Here is a 15,024-nt window from a genome sequence, read left to right on the forward strand (position 1 = left end):
TTTTTTTGAGACAGAGTCTCACTCTGTCACCCAGGCTGGAGTGCAGTAAGCATGATCTCAGCGCACTGCAACCTCTGCCTCCCAGGTTCAAACTCAAGCGATTCTTGTGCCTCAGCCTTCTGAGTAGCCACACCACCATACACGGCTAATTTTTGTATTTTTCATAACAGATGGGGTTTCACCATGTTGGTCAGGCTGGTCTCAAATTCTTGGCCTCAAGCAATCTGCCCTCCTTGGCCTCCCAAAGTGCTGGGATTACAGGCATGAGTCACCACACCCAGCCAAAGGAGCGTACAGTAAATGTTAAAAAATGTGCCCAACTGCCGGGCACAGTGGCTCACACCTCCAATCCCAGCACTTTGGGATGCCAAGGCGGGTGAATCACCTGAGGTCAGGAGTTCGAGACCAGCCTGGCCAACATGGCGAAACCCCGTCTCTACTAAAAATACAAAAATTACCCAGGCATGATGGCGGGTGCCTTTAATCCCAGCTACTTGGGAGGCTGAAGCAGGAGAATCGCTTGAACCCAGGAGGCGGAGGTTGCAGTGAGCAGAGCACGCCACTGCACTCCAGCCTGGGTGATAGACAAGACTGTGTCTCAAAAAAAAAAAAAGTGCCCCATTAGGCCAAGCCAGCCATGGTTACCAGCAGCTAGTCAGATTTAGGGTGGCCCAAAGTATGAACACTGAAATACCATGAACTGATTAATGAGGAGGTGACAAACCTAACAAAAAGGGAAACCTAAAAATCCCTGAACTATGTTCTCAGCTGTAGTAAACAAAGTTCTGGGAGAGAGGAAAATGTATCAAAATGCTAACTGGTAGGATGATGACTGATACCTATTTTCTGCTTCATATTATCTGAATTGGATATATATATATGTGTGTGTGTGTGTATATATATATATATATGTTGTTGTTTTTTACAAAGAACACTAATTATTTTCATAATTGGGAAAAGGCAGAAACAAAAATAAATCTCAGGAAACTTTCACTCTTTATTCACTTCTGATTATATAATCTGTGGCAATGACTGGGCGTGGTGGCTCATGCCTGTAATCCCAGCACTTTGGGAGGATGAGGCTGGCAGATGACATGAGGCCCGAAATCTGACACCAGCCTGGCCAACATGGCAAAATCCCATCTCTACTAAAAATATAAAAATTAGCTGGGCGTGGTGACACATGCCTGTAGTCCCAGCTACTCGAGGGGCTGAGGCAGGAGAATCACTTGAACCAGGGAGGTAGAAGTTGTAGTGAGCAGAGATCATGCCACTGCACTCCAGCCTGGGTGACAGAGCGAGACTTCGTCTCAAAAAATAAAAAATAATCTGCTGCAATGAGCAAGTATTACTTTTGTAACTTCAAAGAGATTTTTTAAATAAATAAATTTAGGATATCAGAAATGGGAGGCAGGCCGGGCATGGTGGCTCATGCCTGTAATCCCAGCACTTTGGGAGGCTGAGGCAGGTAGATCACTTGAAACCAGGAGTTCAAGACCAACCTGGCCAACATGGTGAAACCCCGTCTCTACTAAAAAGAGACTCGGAAGGCTGAGGCAGAAGAACTGCTTGAATCCAGGAGGTGGATGTTGCAGCGAGCAGAGATCCTGAAACTGCACTCCAGCCTGGGGGACAGAGGGAAGACTCTGCCTCCAAACAAAATTTAAAAAGAAAGAAAGAAGTGGCAAATAAATTTCATGCAAATAGCAAAGCCAAAAAAAAAAAAAAAAGGATATGATGTAAGAATAAGCAAATTAGTAGTTGTGGTTTGTTGGAAAGAACTCTAGACACGCATCAAAGGAGCTGGGTTCATATACCCATCAACATGGACAAATGTGAAAAACTTTATGTTGAACAGAAAAAGTCAGACACAAAAGTGTGCATACTGTATGATTCGAGAACAGGTAAATTTAATATGTGGGGACAGAAATCAGAACATTTGTTGCCTATAAAATGGTGGAGATTGACTGGAAGGGGAACTGGAAGGAGGGAACTTTAGAGGGTTATAAAAATGTTGTATTTCTTTTTTTGAGATGGAGTTTCGCTCTTGTTGCCCAGACTGGAGTGCAATGGCCTGATCTCGGCTCACTGCAAACTCTGCCTCCCTGGTTCAAGCGAGTGTCCTGCCTCAGCCTCCCGAATAGCTGGGATTACAGGCATCCGCCACCACACCCAGATAATTTTTTGTATTTTTAGTAGAGACAGGGTTTCTCCATGTTGGTCAGGCTGGTCTCTAATTCCCAGCCTCCCAAAGTGCTAGGATTACAGGTGTGAGCGACTGCGCCCAGTCAAAATGTTCTGTTTCTTGATGTGGGTGTTGGCTGCATAGGCGTCTATATTTGTCAAAACTCATCTAATTATATACTTCCATCTCACTGTATGTAAGTTTTACCTTTAAAAATCTTGGCTAGGGCCGGGCGTAGTGGCTCACGCCTGTAATCCCAGCACTTTGGGAGGCCAAGGCAGGTGGCTCACGAGGTCAGGAGTTCGAGACCACCCTAGCCAACATGGTGAAACCCCGTCTCTACTAAAAACACAAAAAATTAGCCAGGCGTGGTGGCAGGCACCTGTAATCCCAGCTACTCGGGAGGCTGAGGCAAGAGAATTGCTTGAACCCAGGAGGCAGAGGTTGCAGTGAGCCGAGACTGCGCCACTGCACCCCAGCGTGGGCAACAGAGTGAGATTCCATCTCAAAAAAAAAAAAAAAAAATCTTGGGAGGCCGAGGCAGGTGGATCACCTGAGGTCAGGAGTTCAAGACGAGTCTGACCAATATGGTGAAACCCCGTCTCTACTAAAAATACAAAAATTAGCTGGGTGTGGTGGCACATGCTTATAATCCTAGTATATGATGTAAGAATCAGCAAATTAGTAGTTGTGGTTTGTCTCAGCCTCAGGAGGCTGAGGCAGGAGAATCAGGAACCAGGGAGGCAGAGGCTGCAGTGAGCCGAGATAGCACCACTACATTCCAGCCTGGGTGACAAGAGCAAGACTCTGTCTCAAAAAAAACAAACAAACAAACAAAAAAATGTAGCTACTAACATATCTCAAGTGCTAGGGACTAACTGTAATGGAATACAACAAAGTGGAGCACTGTGCTTTGCAAATTTCCATCCAATGAATGCTGAAGGAACTTTAAAAGTAAAGAGAGGGAAGAAGTTAGTCTTCTAATTCTCATAATTCCACAGATGTGTTTGGTATTCAGAAATACTATTCTTTAAAGACTATCAATATTCTACAAAGGGAAATTCACTTACAGTTCCCAATTGTGAATGAAAAGGAGTATCAAGAGGCATGACCCAAAACCTTCTTCTACACAGTTAAACAAAATTTCTTAAGACCTGATTTAAGAGCAAACTTTTGGCCGGGCGCAGTGGCTCACACCTGTAATCCCAGGAGGCCGAGGCAGGCGGATCACGAGCTCAGGAGATCGAGACTATCCTGGCTAACACGGTGAAACCCCGTCTCTACTAAAAATACAAAAAATTAGCCGGGCATGGTGGCGGGCGCCTGTAGTCCCAGCTACTCAGGAGGTTGAGGCAGGAGAATGGCATGAACCCAGTAAATGGAGCTTGCAGTGAGCCGAGATCGTGCCACTGTACTCCAGCCTGGGTGACAGAGCGAAACTCTTTCTCAAAAAAAAAAAAAAAGAGCAAACTTTTAAAACTGAGTACTATGGCCGGGAGTGGAGACTCATGTCTGTAATCCCAGCACTTTAGGAGGCCGAGGTGGGCAGATCACTTGAGGTCAGGAGTTCGAGATCAGCCTGGCCAACATGGTGAAGTGCCGGCTCTACTAAAATACAAAAATTAGCCAAGTGTGGTGGCAGGCACCTGTAATCCCAGCTACTCAAGAGGGTTAAGGCACGAGAATCACTTGAACCCGGGAGGCAGAGGTTACAATGAGCTGAGATTGTACCACTGCACTCCAGCCTGGAAACAGAATGAGACTCCCTCTCAAAAAAAATAAAATAAAAATAAAATAAGGCTGGGCGCGGTGGCTCACGCCTGTAATCCCAGCACTTTGGGATGCCGAGGCAGGTGGATCACGAGGTCAGGAGATCGAGACCACCTGGGATAACATGGTGAAACCCCATCTCTACTAAAAATACAAAAATTTAGCCGGGTATGGTGGTGGGCGCCTGTAGTCACAGCTACTTGGGAGGCAGCGGCAGGAGAACGGCGTGAACCCAGGAGGCAGAGCTTGCAGTGAGCCGAGATCACGCCACTGCACTCCAGCCTGGGCGACAGAGTGAGATTCCGTCTCAAAAAAAAAAAAAAAATGCATATATGGAGGTCAGGAGATCGAGACCATTCCAGCTAACACGGTGAAACCCAGTCTCTACTAAAAATACAAAAAAAAAAAAAAAAAAAAAAAAAATTAGCCAGGTGTGGTGGCATGCGCCTGTAGTCCCAGCTACTTAGGAGGCTGAGGCAGGAGAATCACTTGAACCTGAGAGGCAGAGGTTGCAGTGAGCTGAGATCGCACCACTGCACTCCATCCTGGGCGACAGAGGGAGACTCCATATGAAAAAACAATAATGCATGTGTATATACACATACACATATTCACTCAAATTGGATATGAGTCAAACCACTGCTTTTTCTCAAAAGGCCTTCTGTATTCTCAAAAAACTTGGGGCCAGGCGCAGTGGCTCACGCCTGTAATCCCAGCACTTTGGGAAGCAGAGGTGGGCGGATCACTTGAGGCCAGGAGTTCAAGACCATCCTGGTCAACATGACAAAACCCCGTCTCTACTAAAAATACAAAAATTAGCCAGGCGGCCGGGCGCGGTGGCTCAAGCCTGTAATCCCAGCACTTTGGGAGGCCGAGGCGGGCGGATCACAAGGTCAGGAGGTCGAGACCATCCTGGCTAACACAGTGAAACCCCATCTCCACTTAAAAAATACAAAAAATTAGCCGGGCGAGATGGCGGCGCCTGTAGTCCCAGCTACTCGGGAGGCTGAGGCAGGAGAATGGCGTGGACCTGGGAGGCGGAGCTTGCAGTGAGCTGAGATCCGGCCACTGCACTCCAGCCTGGGCGACAGAGCGAGACTCCGTCTCAAAAAAAAAAAAAAAAAAAAATTAGCCAGGCGTGGGGTTGGGCGCCTGTAATCCCAGCTACTCAGCTCAGGAGGCCGAGGCAGGAGAATCGCTTGAGCCCGGGGTGGGTGGGGAGGGCTTGCACAGAGGCTGCAGTGAGCTAAGATCATCGGGCCATTGCACTACAGCCTGGGCGACAGAGCAAGACTCCGTCTCAAAAAAAAAAAAGAAAAGAAAAAAAAGAAACTATTTTGTTCAAATGGAATTAATCTTACAGCTGAGAGTACATCTCAGACTTCTCTGTATTTTACCAGAAAGAAAAACAGAGCTTGAAAAGAAATATCACAGGCAGTTTAATAGCCTCTCCTATCAATCTCAAATTGTTTATTAGTTTGTGGAAATCATGATGAAAAGCAAATTTTTCTGAGATACTTCTATATCTGAACATTATTTCTTCAGCAAGCATTCAACAATTCTTGTTTCTATTCTTCTCTTTTCTAATTCAATTCTGTTTGGTTTCTAAGTTAAGAAGTGTGTTTCATTTGCATAAATGGTAACTATTCTGAGATACTATTCATAACTATACATTTGAATTCTGTAAAGTACCATTCATAACTTCAAACAGAATGGGGAAAAAACACTCATTCAACTTTACCTTAATGGTGACTAAGACATGAATGATTATGTTATATTGTATAGAGTTGACCAAAAGAGAATTAAGTCTTCAAATGTTACCACTACCTTGTCATTAATTTATGAATGCCCAGAGAAACCAAGGACCACTGCCTTGACCAAACCGCCTGTCACAAAAAATACTGAGCTTAGAAAAGCATGCCCATTCTAAACATGCTTTTTGGAGTTATGAAGTGTCTATGCAGGGACATCAAGAGATACATCTTAGCCATGAAGCTCAAAAATTAACAAAGAATCCCAACAAGTTCTGGCAAGTTCTTTATATAAGCAATGCTGGTTATCCTTTAGGTGTTCAACTTTTCAGCTATGAGCTTTTCTGAGAAAGTCTTTCATGCAAGGTGGGTAATAATATTCCAGTAGTTCTTTACTCCATCTAATCTTAATCAGTGGTAGAAATTAAATTTACATAGATCTGCATAAATAATTCAGCTATCTGCCCTGCTCTAATATATTTAAACCAAATAAAATAAAATTTGAACAGAATAAAAATAATGGGGCTATTTTTAAGTGGTCACCTCCTGATTTTTCTCATTTTCTTATCCAAAATCAGAGACAGGAACTGCATAACCAGAAAGAAGGAGAAAAAGGAGAACATGCACTTGAGGACATCTATAATCACTTTCCTCTATTGTTCTACCACCTCTACCCCTACTGATACAGTAGCTCTCAACAGGGGGAAATCTATCCCCCCAGGATAAAAGAGACAATATCTGGAGACATTTCTGGTTATCACAACTGGGGCAGGGGGATGCTACTGGCATCCAGTCATCCAGTGAGTAGAGACCAGGGATGCTGCTTAAGTATTCCTGGTCTGACCATGAAATGGAAGAGGAGCACACAACAATGAAGCAGAATACAGAGGCCATAATTAAAGCATTATTAGCATCTCATGCCTGTAATCCCAGTATGGAAGGCCGAAGTGGGCAAATCACTTGAGGTCAAGAGTTCAAGATCAGCCTGGTTAACATGGTGAAACCCCGTCTCTACTAAAAATACAAAATTAGGCCTGGCGTAGTGGCTCACGCCTGTAATCCCAGCAATTTGGGAGGCTGAGGCGGGCAGATCACCTGAGGTCAGACATTCAAGAACAGCCTGACCAACACGGTGAAACCCCATCTCTACTAAAAACATAAAAATTAGCCAGGCGTGGTGTCACATGCCTGTAATCCCAGCTACTCGGGAGGCTGAGGCAGGAGACTCGCCTTGAACCTGGAAGGCAGAAGTTGCAGTGAGCCGAGATCGTGCCATTGTTCCAGCCTGGGCAGCAAGAGCAAAACTCCGTCCCGGAAAAAAAAACAAAAAAACAAAATTAGCCAGGCATGGTGGCGCGTACCTGTAATCCCAGCTGCTACTAGGGAGGCTGAGGCAGTAGAATCCCTTGAATGTGGGAGGCAGAGGTTACAGTGAGCCGAGATCACGCCACTGCACTCCAGCATGGGCAGCAGAGTGAGATTCCATCTCAAACAACAACAAAAAAAAAAGGGGGTCAGGGGTCTGGGCATGGTGGCTTATGCTTATGCCTGTAATCCCAGCACTTTAGGGGGCCAAGGGCTTGAGCTCAGTTTAAGACCAGCCTGGGGCCGGGCGCGGTGGCTCAAGCCTGTAATCCCAGCACTTTGGGAGGCCGAGACGGGCGGATCACGAGGTCAGGAGATCGAGACCTTCCTGGCTAACACGGTGAAACCCCGTCTCTACTAAAAAAATACAAAAAAAAAACTAGCCGGGCGAGGTGGCGGGCGCCTGTAGTCCCAGCTACTCGGGAGGCTGAGGCAGGAGAATGGCGTGAACCCAGGAGGCGGAGCTTGCAGTGAGTTGAGATCCGGCCACTGCACTCCAGACTGGGCGACAGAGCAAGACTCCGTCTCAAAAAAAAAAAAAAAAAAAAAAAAAAGACCAGCCTGGGCAACATAGTGAGACCTTATCTCTAAAAAATCTTAAAAATTAGGTGGGCATGGTAGCGCGCACCTGTAGTCTCAGCTATTTGAGAGGCTAAGGCAAGAGGAGAACTGCTTGAGCGTAGGTTAAGGCTGCAGTGAATGAGCTGTGATACTGCCACTGTACTCAAGCCAGGGCAACAGACTGAGACCCTGTCTCAAATAATAACAATAATAATTTTTCCCATTCCCAAGTCCAATCATACTCCTGCAACTCTGGATACAGTTTCTCACCCCTTGTATCTCCAAGACAGTGAAGGTACCATTCTTAGGAACTATGGAGCCACCCCAAGTAGGTAGATGAATTCAGGCCCTCAAACCAGGCAGCTACTTGGTTTCTTAAAGGACAGAATTCCACAAATCCATGCTGTCATGGGGCTTTCTTCTAAAGAGAAAAAATAATTTTTCATCCTCCAACAATACCAGTCCATCTCACTCTACAGTAGAGATGTCCGAGAAAACTAAGAGTAGCCTGAGTTATTGAAAATGTGCTAGTAGAGGCCCTTGGCCATTTAAAGAAACCACCCAAATTCATATGGCTGGTAAACAGAAGTTTCTCATATAGCATACACTTAAAATAAAAATACTCGGCCGGGCACGGTGGCTCAAGCCTGTAATCCCAGCACTTTGGGAGGCCGAGACGGGTAGATCACGAGGTCAGGAGATCGAGACCATCCTGGCTAACACGGTGAAACCCCGTCTCTACTAAAAAAATACAAAAAAACTAGCCGGGTGATGTGGCGGGCGCCTGTAGTCCCAGTTACTCGGGAGGCTGAGGCAGGAGAATGGTGTAAACCCGGGAGGCGGAGCTTGCAGTGAGCTGAGATCCGGCCACTGCACTCCAGCCCGGGCTACAGAGCGAGACTCCGTCTCAAAAAAAAATAAAAAATAAAAAATAAATAAAAATACTCAAAATTAAATGTATTTTAGTAAACTCCTTACACCAAGAAGTGCAAATTGTGGAAGCTTCATAAATTAAAAGTAAACAAAAATTTGACCCAAATCCCATCCACAGTTTTTACCTCATACTATCTAGGCTGGGTGTAGTGGCTCACACCTGTAATCCCAGCACTTTGGGAGGCCGAGGCAGGCGGATCACGAGGTCAGGAGATCAAGACCATCCTGGCTAACAAGGTGAAACCCCGTCTCTACTAAAAATACAAAAAAAAAAAAAAATTAGCTGGGCATGGTGGCGGCACCTGTAGTCCCAGCTGCTCGGAAGGCTGAGGCAGGAGAATGGCGTGAACCCGGGAGGTGGAGCTTGCAGTGAGCCGAGATCGTGCCCCTACACTCCAGTCTGGACGACAGAGCGAGACTCCATCTCAAAAAAAAAAAAAAGGAATACAGGAAAAAAATCAGCTTTAAAATTTGGCAAACACAGCCACGCGCAGTGGCTAATGCCTGTAATCCCAGCACTTTGGGAGGCCGAGGTGGGTGGATCACCTGAGGTCAAGAATTTGAGACCAGTCTGGCCAACTTGGAGAATACAAAAATTAGCCGGGCGTGGTGGCAGACGCCTGTAATCCCAGCTACTCAGGAGGCTGAAGCAGGAGAATCGTTTGAACCCAAGAGGCAGAGGTTGCAGTGAGCCGAGACTGCACCATTGTACTCCAGCGTGGGCAACAAGAGCGAAACTCTGTCTCAAAAAAAAAAAAAAATTGGCAAACATGAATCTACAGATCTGCATTTGATTTGTTTTTCTCTGAATTATATGCAAAAAGTACAATTTTCTTTTTTTTTTTTTTTTTTTTTTGAGACGGAGTCTCGCTCTGTCGCCCAGGCTGGAGTGCAGTGGCCGGTTCTCAGCTCACTGCAAGCTCCGCCTCCCGTGTTTATGCCATTCTCCTGCCTCAGCCTCCGAGTAGCTGGGACTACAGGCGCCCGCCACCTCGCCTGGCTAGTTTTTTGAAGTTTTTTTTTTAGTAGAGACGGGGTTTCACCGTGTTAGCCAGGATGGTCTCGATCTCCTGACCTCGTGATCCGCCCATCTCGGCCTCCCAAAGTGCTGGGATTACAGGCTTGAGCCACCGCGCCCAGCCTAAAAGTACAATTTTCTTAAATGCTACACAAAAAAATGATGAGCAAAGACCCTACAAATTACTATTTAAATAAGAGGTTGGGGCAGGGTGTGAAGTCTCACACCTGTAATCTCAACACTTTGGGAGGTCAAGGTGGGAAGAACACTTGAGGCCAGAAGTTTGAGACCAGCCTGGGCAACATTTTGAAAGCCCATCTCTACTGTTTAAAAAAAGAAAAAAAGAAAAGAAAAGAAATAAAAATTTAAAAAATTAAAAATAAAAGAGGCCGGGCGCGGTGGCTCAAGCCTGTAATCCCAGCACTTTGGGAGGCCGAGACGGGCGGATCACGAGGTCAGCAGATCGAGACCATCCTGGCTAATACGGTGAAACCCCGTCTCTACTAAAAAATACAAAAAACTAGCCGGGCGACGAGGCGGGCGCCTACATGTAGTCCCAGCTATTCGGGAGGCTGAGACAGGAGAATGGCGTGAACCCGGGAGGCGGAGCTTGCAGTGAGCTGAGAGCCAGCCACTGCACTCCAGCCTGGGCGGCAGAGCAAGACTCCGTCTCAAAAAAAAAAATAAAAATAAATAAAAATAAAAATAAATAAAAATAAAAGAGATGGAGGGTGTCATTCTAACATTTCAGAGACCAGTGAAGATATTAAAAGATAAATTGTGGTACTTAAGGAAAAATGCTTATCAGGCACATTTTAATCACAGTAAGATTTCTGTATGACAGAAACAAAAAAAGCTGTCTTCTATGTAATATTATTTTTAGGATTTATGACTTTGAAATTAGCTGGGCTATACAATATTTTTCCTTGTAATTGCTCTTGTTATCATGTAATTTTCTTTGTTTTTTTGAGACAGAGCCTCCCTCTGTCTCCCAGGCTAGAGTGCAGTGGTGTGATCTCAGCTCACTGCAACCTCCACCTCCTGGGTTCAAGTGATTCTCCTGCTTCAGCCTCCTGAATAGCTGGGATTACAGGCAGGCGCCACCACACCCGGTTAATTTTTGTATTTTTAGTAGAGACGGGGTTTCACCATGTTGGTCAGGCTGGTCTCGAACTCCTGACCTCGTGATCCGCCCGCCTCAGCCTCCCAAAGTGCTGGGATTACAGGCTTGAGCCACCATGCCCAGCCTGTCATGTAAGTTTTTCCTATAGAGATCTAAAATCCCTTCACTTTATCTCCAAAATTCAAAGGCTGTGAAAAATATATTTTTCATTATTCATTTGGAGGCAAAACCTGACAAGAAATGATATGAGGCTAATGATAGTGCAGTATTTATTTATCCCAGTTAGTATGAACATCCAGACATTTTACTACAGAAATAATAATGCATCTGATTTAAAAAGTGCTGCCCTGGCCGGGCGCGGTGGCTCAAGCCTGTAATCCCAGCACTTTGGGAGGCCGAGACGGGCGGATCACGAGGTCAGGAGATCGAGACCATCCTGGCTAACACCGTGAAACCCCATCTCTACTAAAAAATACAAAAAACTAGCCGGGCGAGGTGGTGGGCGCCTGTAGTCCCAGCTACTCGGGAGGCTGAGGCAGGAGAATGGCGTAAACCTGGGAGGCGGAGCTTGCAGTGAGCTGAGATCCGGCCACTGCACTCCAGCCTGGGCGATAGAGCGAGACTCCGTCTCAAAAAAAAAAAAAAAAAAAAAAATGCTGCCCTGACCTCTCTGGGGTATTACATAACACATAGTATCATATTTCTTTTCCAAAACCCAAAAATCCAAAAATTTTTAAATTCGGATATACATTTGGTCCTAATAACTTTTTCTTTGGCGCCAAGGATTTTGAATAAGGTACTGTGGACTGGTTTACTAAGTAAGACTAATTATTTTACAGAAAATACAACACATTGAGAATTAATGTATTAACAGAGCTTCACGTGCAATAAATTCAGGGTCTTCACAACTATCATGTACACACAATCCTGGAAAATAAAGCATAAAAAGACTTAACATGTCAGGCCAGGCACAGTGGCTCACGTCTGTAATCCCAGCACTTTGGGAGGCCAAGGCGGGCGGATCACGAGGTCAGGAGATCGAGACCATCCAGGCTAACATGGTGAAACCCCATCTCTACTAAAAATACAAAAAATGAGCTGGGCGTGGTGGCGGGCGCCTGTAGTCCCAGCTACTCAGGAGGCTGAGGCAGGAGAATGGCATGAACCCAGGAGGCGGAGCTTGCAGTGAGCTGAGATCACTCTGCACTATAGCCTGAGCAACAGAGCAAGATTCTGTCTCAAAAGAAAAAAAAAGACTTAACGTGTCAAAAGCCAAACACATTATTATGTGTTTTTCAAGTGATGGTGATATTTGCATCCTGTAGTATCTAAATCAATTCCTTAGGTTGAAATCACAGTTAAAATACAGCCAAAGACTCAGCCAGGCGTGGCAGCTCACGCCTGTAATCCCAGCACTTCGGGAGGCCGCAGCAGGTGGATCAACTGAGGTCAGGAGTTTGAGACCAGCCTGGCCAACATGGCAAAACCCCATCTCTACTAAAAATACAAAAATTAGCCAGGCGTGGGGATGCATGCCTGTAGTCCCAGATACTTGGGAGACTGAGGCAGGAGAATCGCTCGAATCCAGGAGGCAGAGGTTGCAGTGAGCCGAGATCACACCACTGCGTTCCAGCCTGGGTGACAGATACAGATATATATATATATATGTTATATATAATACATATATTTTTATATGTTATATGTATTATATACGTTTTATATTATATATTTTATATATAATATATGTTATATATATGAATCATTTTTATATTATATATTTTATGATATATGACATATTTATATATTATATATAAATTCATATATGATTTGTAATACATATTGTATATGTTACATATTTATATTTATATATTTATTTTATATATATTTTTATTATATATTATATTTTATATATAAGACCGAATTAGTAATATGCTGAGAAAAAGAATAATCCACTGTAAATAACTTACTCTATAAAATGCTCTGATTTTTAAACAACTATTCTCAGAGGTTTTAAGATTTAAAATTATTTCATTCTAGAAGAAAACTCTGAACAAATTACAATTGACTTTTTCTATGAAAGTAGAGCGTGGGACATGGATAGAGACAGGAGCAGTTCTTAAAGATATTTGAACGGGTAAAAGAGTTTCACAGTTCTTTCCTTCCTTCCTCCTTTAGTTGCTGCTTTTCTGGTTTTAGAATTTCAAACAAAGAAATACATACTGGCTCCACTGCTAAGAAACGCCCTTTTTCTCGGCAACTTCCTCTTCCAGTTTTCTTCTCCACCATTCACATATGAGAACAATACCCATAGCCATTCCTACCATTCTGATTAACCAAAAGCTCTGAGGTTTGGAAAAATTAAGGGCAGCAAGTTATTGTACCCAACTACCACCTACCTCAGATCCACAATCTTCACTCATTAGAAGTCAAATAACAGGTTGCACAAAGAAAGGGGTATTAAGCTTAATCAGAGGCGGGCTATTGAACCTTTCACCCCAAGAAATCCAAAGAAATTTGAACTAAAAAATGGGAAATTTCTAAAAAATGAGAAAAGTGAATGGGCTGGCACCACCCTGAACCAAAGTCTAGTCTATACACCAACAGCTGCTGAACTTTCTTCTACAGGCAACCCCACCAGGATTCAAATGGAGCTCTCTGAGGATCTGACACACCTCAAAGTGACTTTTACGACTTACAAATAGTTCTTTTCAACTTAACAAAATGGATAAAGGGGCTGGACTTATAATTAACCTTCCAGAGATCAAGACTGTCCCCATGCCAGAAGTCATATCACATATCTGGGGCCAGACCTCTGCCCCCATTTGCAACAAGGCAAACTTCCCTAACACTATCTTTTAAGTGGGCAGTGACTTCCCCCTTGCCTAGAGATTCTGAGAGGAAACAATTTAGTTAAGTAACCTCTGCCCTTTACTGTGTGACCTTGGGCAAGTTACTTAACTCCTCTGAAACTTACGTTTCCTTATGTGTAAATTCTCAAGGGTCACTGTAAAAGTTCATAGGCCTAAGCGAGGGTTGGCACCTAGTAGGGCTGCCATAAAAGTTCTTCCTCCTCCTTCTAACCCTCCTGATTTCTGGGCCTAAATTCCAATCAGAGCCCCAAGGGGCTCCAAGGAGTCCTTCCTCTTCTCTGGTTCTATGGACAACCGTATTAAAACTTCCCCTCTCAGAGGTTCTAGCATTCCTGGAGAATCAAGAGGACCCCAACTCACCCCATTATGGTCTGGGTGGCACCCACGTCCTCCTTGGAATAGCCCCTTTAGACAACTCTCCTCCTTACTCTGCAGACCATCCTGTACGCGCACACACCCACACGCACTCTTACACACACACACACAGTGTCCTCCTCCCGCTCCTCAATATTTAGCAGGTCGGGGCCTCAACGAGCACCTCAGTTACTTTGTGGTCCAGAGATGGAAACTGAGGCTCAGTCTGGGGAAGAACTTGTCCAAGATCTCAGACAACAGCTGGGACCCAACTCCTGTACATACATCTGCCGACTAAACCCTCGTTTTACACACGGGGAAACTAAGGCCTAGAGAGGAAAGTGACTTGCTCAAGATCACACAGGGAGCTGATGGCAGAACCAGGTCAGGTCGGGACACTCGTAGTCCCTCAGACTTGCGGACCCCTCCAAGTTTCCGAAGGGGACTCCGGGTCACTCCCTCCCTCCCTGAGGGGGTGGGGTGGACTAAGACACCACCCCGCGCTGACCGCTCGCCCAGCCTCTGCCACTCCGCAGTAAGAGTCGCGGCACCCACTCCCCCGGAACCCTGCGGCTTGGGAGGAGCGGCCCGGCCGGGGCCCGCGCCTCCCAGCGGGGTCTACCCAAGGGGACTTGTTGCTCACCTGGCCTCCTGCAGTCGCCGTCAGCGACAGGAAAGGCCGGCCGGCCGTACAGTCTCCGCACAGAGTGTAGTCCTGCGGACTGCCTCGCAGGCTGCCACACGGCCGGACCCTCCTCAGCGCGCTACGCCCCCAGCCGCGCTCGCCCGGCCCGTGTCCGCCATTACGGTATTCCCCGCCCTGGGACGCAGCCACACCCCGCCAATGGCCCTGATTGGTTTACTGCCCAACCCACCCGGGGCTTCGGGGCATTCCATTGGCCTGAGTAAAATGCCAGTTAAATAACTACGCAAAAGACGTACTCACGGGTACCCTCCCCGGAGCTCCACCCGGGCGACTTCCGCAATCCGAGTAAACAGCGGGGTGCAAACCAAGTGAAGTGGGGGGCAGAGATTAAGGCAAACCGACTCCTAAGTTCGAAGTAGGGAAAACTCACCGAAGAAAGTGTAAAACC

The 15,024-nt window shown here is 45.7% G+C and overlaps 1 protein-coding gene across 1 annotated transcript in view; it reads right to left on the minus strand.

The window, feature by feature from the left end:
* The window catches only part of WASF2 (WASP family member 2), a 95,269-nt gene extending 80,498 nt beyond the window's left edge, over positions 1 to 14,771 (minus strand). The window contains exon 1 of the mRNA XM_010380376.2: positions 14,574 to 14,771. The gene's annotated coding sequence lies outside the window, so the exon portion shown is untranslated. The remainder of the gene's footprint in view (positions 1 to 14,573) is intronic.
* Between the last annotated feature and the right edge of the window lie 253 nt (positions 14,772 to 15,024).

The sequence above is a fragment of the Rhinopithecus roxellana genome, chromosome 12 (assembly GCF_007565055.1).
Source record: "Rhinopithecus roxellana isolate Shanxi Qingling chromosome 12, ASM756505v1, whole genome shotgun sequence".
NCBI lineage: Eukaryota > Metazoa > Chordata > Mammalia > Primates > Cercopithecidae > Rhinopithecus > Rhinopithecus roxellana.